Here is a 7388-nt window from a genome sequence, read left to right as displayed (position 1 = left end):
AGGATAGAACAAATCATGATTGCGTTTGTTGTGAAAGTGACAACACAACTCGAAGAACCGTGACGTGGCTAGCGCCTCTTTGAGTAGCCCAAGTGGCCACGTCGCTCAAAACTCACACAACCACTCATTCTCCTATAAATACCCCTCAAATGCCACCCATTTGAGACTTACGCGAGTGTCCGCCCCCTCTTTTCTGAAAGATTAGTAGATCTATATACTAACATATTCATATATGTTTTTGTTAATTTACTCATAAAATTAATGGTGATCTTATGCATGCAAAATAATTAACAAAATAAAGAAGAAACATTCATTCTTACATTGGAAATTCGGTTTATATGGGCACAAGAGAGATCACCTTTCTCTCTTGTTCTTGTGCTTTCCTTAGTGGAAGAACTAAGATCCAAGTGTAGGATCTCTCCCAAAGCTTAATACCCAAAGCACACTCTTAATTAAAATTAATATTATGAATACTAGTACAATATTAATTTATCATAAAATTGACCCAAAATATTATAAAACTCTTTAATATTTCGGTTTATGGGAGGAGGAAGAATGAAGCTTTTTATCTCTCTAAAATTCTTATTTTAGATGAATGAAGAATGAATAATGCACTAACACTCTTTTAGTGTATTATTTGGTAAATAAGATGAAAAACCAAAGTGGTTTTTCATCTCACAAACCGGGTGGAAGGGGGGATTAAAGGGAGCCAATGCATGCTTGAGTTGTTCTTTACAATGAGCATTAGGTTTGCATGGCGAGTAACTAGGGTAATCTTCATGTTTACCACTCACATTATAAACACAATATTATCCTTAATCCTCCCTTAATTTCGGTACATATGTGTAAAATGGAATCCATTTTATTTTTGTCAATTTGTCTTATGTCACATGTCATATGTTACATAAATTGTTATGTATTTTTAACATATTAAAAATCAACGTATTAATAAAAATACGTCATATACAAAAATCGACTTAGTAATTCATAATCACTTGTACCAAAATATTTACCAATTATAAATCACAACAATTTGTATTTATAATAATTCATTCAAATTTAACTATTTCCTTAAACAATAATTTCATCTGAGTAATGATACAATTCGATTACTCAGACCGTATCTCATTTTAATCAATTTCAATGAGATACGTAAATATTACTTCCAAAATCGTCCGTCAATTTTAATTAAATTAATTGACTCGTAACGTTATACGATCAATTAATTGATCAATTAAGAGTGTTGCCCTATAGGTATGACCTAGGGGATCAACTGATCACCACCGTCGCACGACAGTAATGTCAAACTCTAGTCAGCCAATCATTACCGATATGTGTGGACCAGTTGACAGTAAATATTACTTCCCAATTGTATTCTTTATAATGAGACTTAAACATGTGATAATCATGATCAACAGTTGTGATCGCATTATTGTCGGAGGACACATATTCCAACAATCTCCCACTTGTCCTCGACAAGTGTGCGTCACCAATTCTCTTGTCCTATTACTATCTCCCACTCAATGCAAGGTGTCTTTCAGGTCGTACTTGCAAGTGATCATATCGAGAGTGGTTTCCTCGATCTGGAGAATAACTGATTGACCGGATTTATCCACCATGGATACATTCCGAGCGTGGCCACGCATTTCCAGTTCATTACTCCTCGAGTGGCCCTGAGATATTGTTATAACCCTGACTAGGGGTGGACAATTCCTATCGCACTCATTCCCTTCAACTAGCCACAACCATCATAACCGAAAATATGCCCATTTGACCCCATTTACGAAGGTCGTAGTAACACAAACAAAGTTAATCTGAAACTGTGCCATCTTAGGCGAATAGTCTTTAGTCAAAAGAATCGACTCATTTGAATACTATAGCAGCTCTCGCCACGACCAGGCTATATAAATTTGCCAGAACTCTATAAGCGGTCATAAGGCCCGACAAAATGTTCCTAACAGTCCGCCTATGTGATCGACTAGTCATCTCACATGACTCTATGGCACTTGAACTTGCCATCAATCGCATCACACTCTAGTCACTTCGAGACGTCGCCTCATGTAAGTAACTTTGGGCAAATACAACATTAATCCATGTTCACTTTAACAGGGTTCAATTATCTCCAGAACCCGTTTGGATGTAACAAAGTATATGGTGAGTTAATAATAACTCAAACAACAAATGTCGACATCACACTCGGGTAGTCAATACCATATTACAACCTTGTGATGCATATCGTAAGTGTAAACACTTATTGATTGCAATAGAAGTTTAACATGCCATGTGTCCATGTGTTCAAACTTCTTATACTTGCATTTTCCTTTACATTCATGTTCTCACTCATAGCATGAACCTTACCAAGTACACATCAAGGTTCCCGACCTTGGTTTTGGTTCTTTATCTTGAAAGAACTTCCTTGTCGATTATCACATAACGAACGAATTTGTGGTGAATGATATAACTAGTACTGATCAAGTGCTCCATTCACAGACAATGAACTAGGTATATGTTTTGTAGAGTCTTGCAACAATTTATCAAGATGATTGGCCTAGCACTTCTCACAAGTCCTAGCATATTAGGAAAGATTAGTTTTGAGCAACTTCTTATTCAACTAAGTATCTTTCCAAACTTCTTATTTTCCCTTTTAGCTTGAAAGGCTTAGGATTCTCATAAATCCTTACATGTGCTCGGATTTTCTATAATATGTGCAACCTCTTGACACATAATAGAGCATTCCGTCAAACACCGAAATCGCTCATCGAATTCTACTCGAGAATTTATGACGTTTCTATTATGGCTTACCAATGAATCATCATGCTCTTATGCATATGATTCACCATTGGACATGTGCATGATAATTCTAATGGCGGAAACATTAGTAACTTTTAATCATGTCATCAACTATATTTAGGTTCAAGGAACGACCATGACTGCTAATGGCAATTCCATTTCATTTAAATGAATAACCTATGTATCTCGTTGATTCGATGTGTATCTAACAATACTTATCCAACATCTCACGATGTAGTTGGATTCATCATGGTCCATTATCATCCAGAATTGAAAACTCAAATCTTCCTCTGTGAAGGAAGGTATTAGCTCGTCATTCTTCAATGAGTGATGAGTTTAAACTTTTATAAGATGATTACTCCCACTAAATTCTATGTGTTCACATGATAATTTCTAACTCCCACTGGATTCGCAATTGACTACTCAATTGAGATATTTCAAGAATTGAAGTTCATTGCTCTGTCAAGTTATTTAAGATAAAACCATAAATGTACCCATCATATCCCTTCAAAATACCTATTTTGAAGTAGTCTCATCTTAACCTTATGGAAAGAGATTTTAATCTCTAATTCACACATATCATAATGATGTGTAGCAATGTCATTATTTAAATATAAATAATATCTAAAACGCGCCCTTCGAAATACCCTTTTCGGAAGGTGGTTTAACCATTTCATTTTCATAATGTGGTTAAGAAATGACATTTGCGTGGTTAAAACTTGGCTATTGAAGATATCGGTATATCAATCCTTGCAACTCGTTTATAACTAGTATGTTACTTCGATTCATTTAGGCTCTTAAGTAAATCTCAAGGTTGAAACTATTGGTCAAAATTTATCATAAACTAGTCAAAACTCTTGTTAAGACTTTACATTAGTCATTTTCTTCCAAAACTTTCTTTTGGTGTCCTCGCGTAGTTATCTTAAGAATACGATCTTTCGATTACTTCACTTGGTCTCTTTAGTCATATAGAACTTACTTGAGACCATAGATCTCATCTATAGGGTATACTTTATAAATAGATATACCATTATTCAAATCATTCTTCATTGCGTAGATCTCATTTACACAAGTTCACAAACTTATCTTGGTGTGTGTTGTGTCCTCATTTTTCTCCCACTCTATCTTTAGAATAAATACACTAGAGATTCAAAGATAGCATATGAGACACAAATAATGATGTTGAAGTATAAGGAGAACTATCTCATAGATTGACTAATAGTTATAGATTTCGTAAGTGTACTTGGTGATTGACATTCCTTTAAGAGAGTTCATAGACTCAAAATCACTTTATAAATGATCATACACAAGCCTTAAGCATGTGGACATATAATGAATCCCGTCATTATATTTGTCTATTAGATCACTTTAAGTGAATAATCATATGTTTATAAGAGCAAGCATTTAAATACGGATTTTAGAACAAAGGATAAAATGATAAAACGGGTGACTTGGGTTGCAAACCAAGCCACCATTATCCAAAATACAACCAATTATCCAAAATACCTTTCCATGTCGAACACGGAAACTTAAGGTTCTAAAATTCAAAACATGAATAAGACAATAAAAAAGCAAAGCTCCATGAAAGCTATTCCTAGCTTCTTGATGGTTTCTCATGCTTGCTTTTCCTTTCCCTTGTCTTTGCTTGGTGGAGGCCCTATTTACAATAAAAAGGGAGATACATTATCACAACTTTGTATCATAATACCATAGTTGAATTAGAAACATAAAAGAAGGGATAGTCATTTACCTATTGGAGTGATCTTTCCAGCCTTAATGTCACCAAGGTATTTGGAACAATTTCTTTTCCAATGTCCCATACCATTACAATAATGGCATTTATCAAGAGGACCCTTCTTGATTTTTGAAGTGCTAGCATCATTAGCCTTAGCTTTGGTGAAAGTGGGAGCTTGCTTCTTACCTTTCCTCCCATTCTTCTTGAACTTCCCCTTGCTCTTATTGCTTATGTTATGCACATCCTTTGGAGGGTTCACATTTAACCCCATGTCCCTCTCGGCTTGCACAAGTAACTTGTGCAATTCTTCAAGAGACATATCCTTGTCTTGCATGTTAAAATTCACCCGGAATTGAACATATGCTTTGACTTTGGACAAGGAGTGTAGAATCCTATCTACAATAAGTTCTTTGGGGATTTCAACCTTTTGAATTTTCAAGGTCTCGACAAGCTCCATAAGTTTGAGCACATGAGGGCTAACCTTTTGGCCCTCTTTGAAGTCGAGATCAAAGAATGACGCGGCCGCCTCATATTGGACGATCCGCGGAGTTTGTGAAAACATTGTCACAAGTTTGGAGTAAATCTCATTAGCGGTGCCCATTTTAAAGGCTCTCCTTTGGAGGTCCGCCTCCATCGCAAATATCAAGATATTTTTCATTGCGGCGGACTCCTTATGGTAAGCCTCATATGCTTCCCTAGTGGCGGCGGTCGACCTAGTAGTAGGTTCGGGTGGAGAGGCCTCGGTAAGGTAACGAAGCTTTTCGTCACCTTGGGCGGCTAATTTGAGTTAGGCATCCCAATCGGAGAAATTTGACCCATTCTTTTCAAGTTTACATCGATCCATGAAGGATCGGAGCCATGATGAATTAGCGAGAGGCGTGGCGTTAGGGGTTGGTGTTGCCATTTGTTATGAGAAAAGAAGTGGTCTACCAAACAAAATAAAAGGAGTAAAACAAATGTCGTTTTAATAATAATACTCGTAAAAATGTATAATTTAAACAAGTTTTATGCATTTTTCTAGTGACCTCTACCCAACTAGATAAACGATTCCAAGACCCAAATTCATATCGACTTAGGCACGGTATGGCCGATGAAACCCTTATCAATATAACTCGGTGGATTAACGTTTTAATCGATTCTACTTTTAGAACTCTTGGTCGATAAAATTACTCTAATAATTATCTATAGCCCGGAACACATGCAACTACGGTCACGAATACTTCCGTTGAGCTCAATCCAAATTTCGAATAAATGTGTCCATGATCCAAATCCACATCAACTTGGGCACGGTATGGCCGATGAAACCCTCATTAACATGAACTCGGTGGATAAACATTCATCACCCACTTCCCCTACGTAACAAGGTTTGTACCCCGGTAGGGCCGAGTGCACTCCCTCGCGAAATAGGTTTTCATGGTTTCTACTATTTGTTAAGGCTATGTCTCAATTAATTGTTTTAGCGAGAGGTCATGTCAATTTATTATCTATCACGTTTTAAGTGAACTAAAGCGGTGAACTACGATAATTCTAATTGACACGTTCGATAAACTCGATGAAAGAAGATGCATGTTTTAGTTATGGCGATGCATGTGACATATAAATAAAATGCAAACATAAAATAAATCCTAGTATGGCCTTCCTAAAATAGAAAAACTATTTAACTATTACATATTCGGAAACCAACTCTATTGGTCCCTTGAACTTCGGTTGTGGCACGCATCTCGAGGTAACACCGTCTTTATGTATCGCCATCTTGAAGAAATCCGTCTTGAGGAACTCCGAGATAAATTAAATTACATAGCAAATTACATAATTTCCTATTATACATTTGTAACTAAAATAAAATAAATCTATTTAAATTACAAAACGGTGATACGAGATCACAATAAATTACAACCGAATCGATATTCCCATACATTTCGGGAAATACCAATTAAAACTAAGGCCATACTAAGTAAAAATTACATAATTCAAAAATTACATAAATTAAATTATGACAATCATAAAGAAAATGCAGCATTATAATATGTATGAACATGCCCAATTTTATGCTAAATCGCCTTTAAGTAGCCAATATCGTATATTACTCGGTTTTTACGGATTTGCGTGATTTCAACATTTTATAATCACAAAAATTACATAAATTCATATTTATGCATAAGTTAATTACCCTAACCTCTTAGGACTCAAAATTTAGTCTTCACTAATTATTTGACCATAATTAACTCATATTTCTAAAATTGTTCATTAATGGACCAAAAATTATAAAAATAAGCTATGAACTTCAAATAAATCACAAAATTTCAAATAAATTTGAAATTTGAAATTTAGACTCATGAACATTCTTGAAAAATACCATGACACTCATAATGTTCAAAAACTTAGGTTAAAAATTTCGAAATTTATCCGGAAAAACAATGTTGCGGTTTATCGGTTTTTAACAAAAATAATCATAAAAACATGTGAAAATTTATATTCATTAACTTTTTAATTTTAGATATGAAAAAGATAATAAAATGCAACATGTGACGTTTTTCCTTAGTCATAGATTATGTTTTATTAATATTTAACTAATAATGTCACTATTTATGCTATTTTTCTTAAAAAAATCATAAATCATGCACAAAGACTTCAATATAGCCTATTATTTTACACACATCTTGTAACATTGCATGTGACAACATACTAAATTTCTATGACCAGATTCGAAATTTATCTCATATTAACCTATTTTTCACTTAAATTCGATTTTAATAATGAAAAATCCATTTTTCGAGCATAATAAGTCCAAAAATTATGAAAATTTACAGGTCATCTTAAAGTAATATATGTGACCACATATCCAAAAATCACTGGAAAATTC

Source organism: Silene latifolia, chromosome 10 (assembly GCF_048544455.1).
Source record: "Silene latifolia isolate original U9 population chromosome 10, ASM4854445v1, whole genome shotgun sequence".
Classification (NCBI taxonomy): Eukaryota; Viridiplantae; Streptophyta; class Magnoliopsida; order Caryophyllales; family Caryophyllaceae; genus Silene; species Silene latifolia.
Note: the sequence above shows the minus strand (reverse complement) of the source record.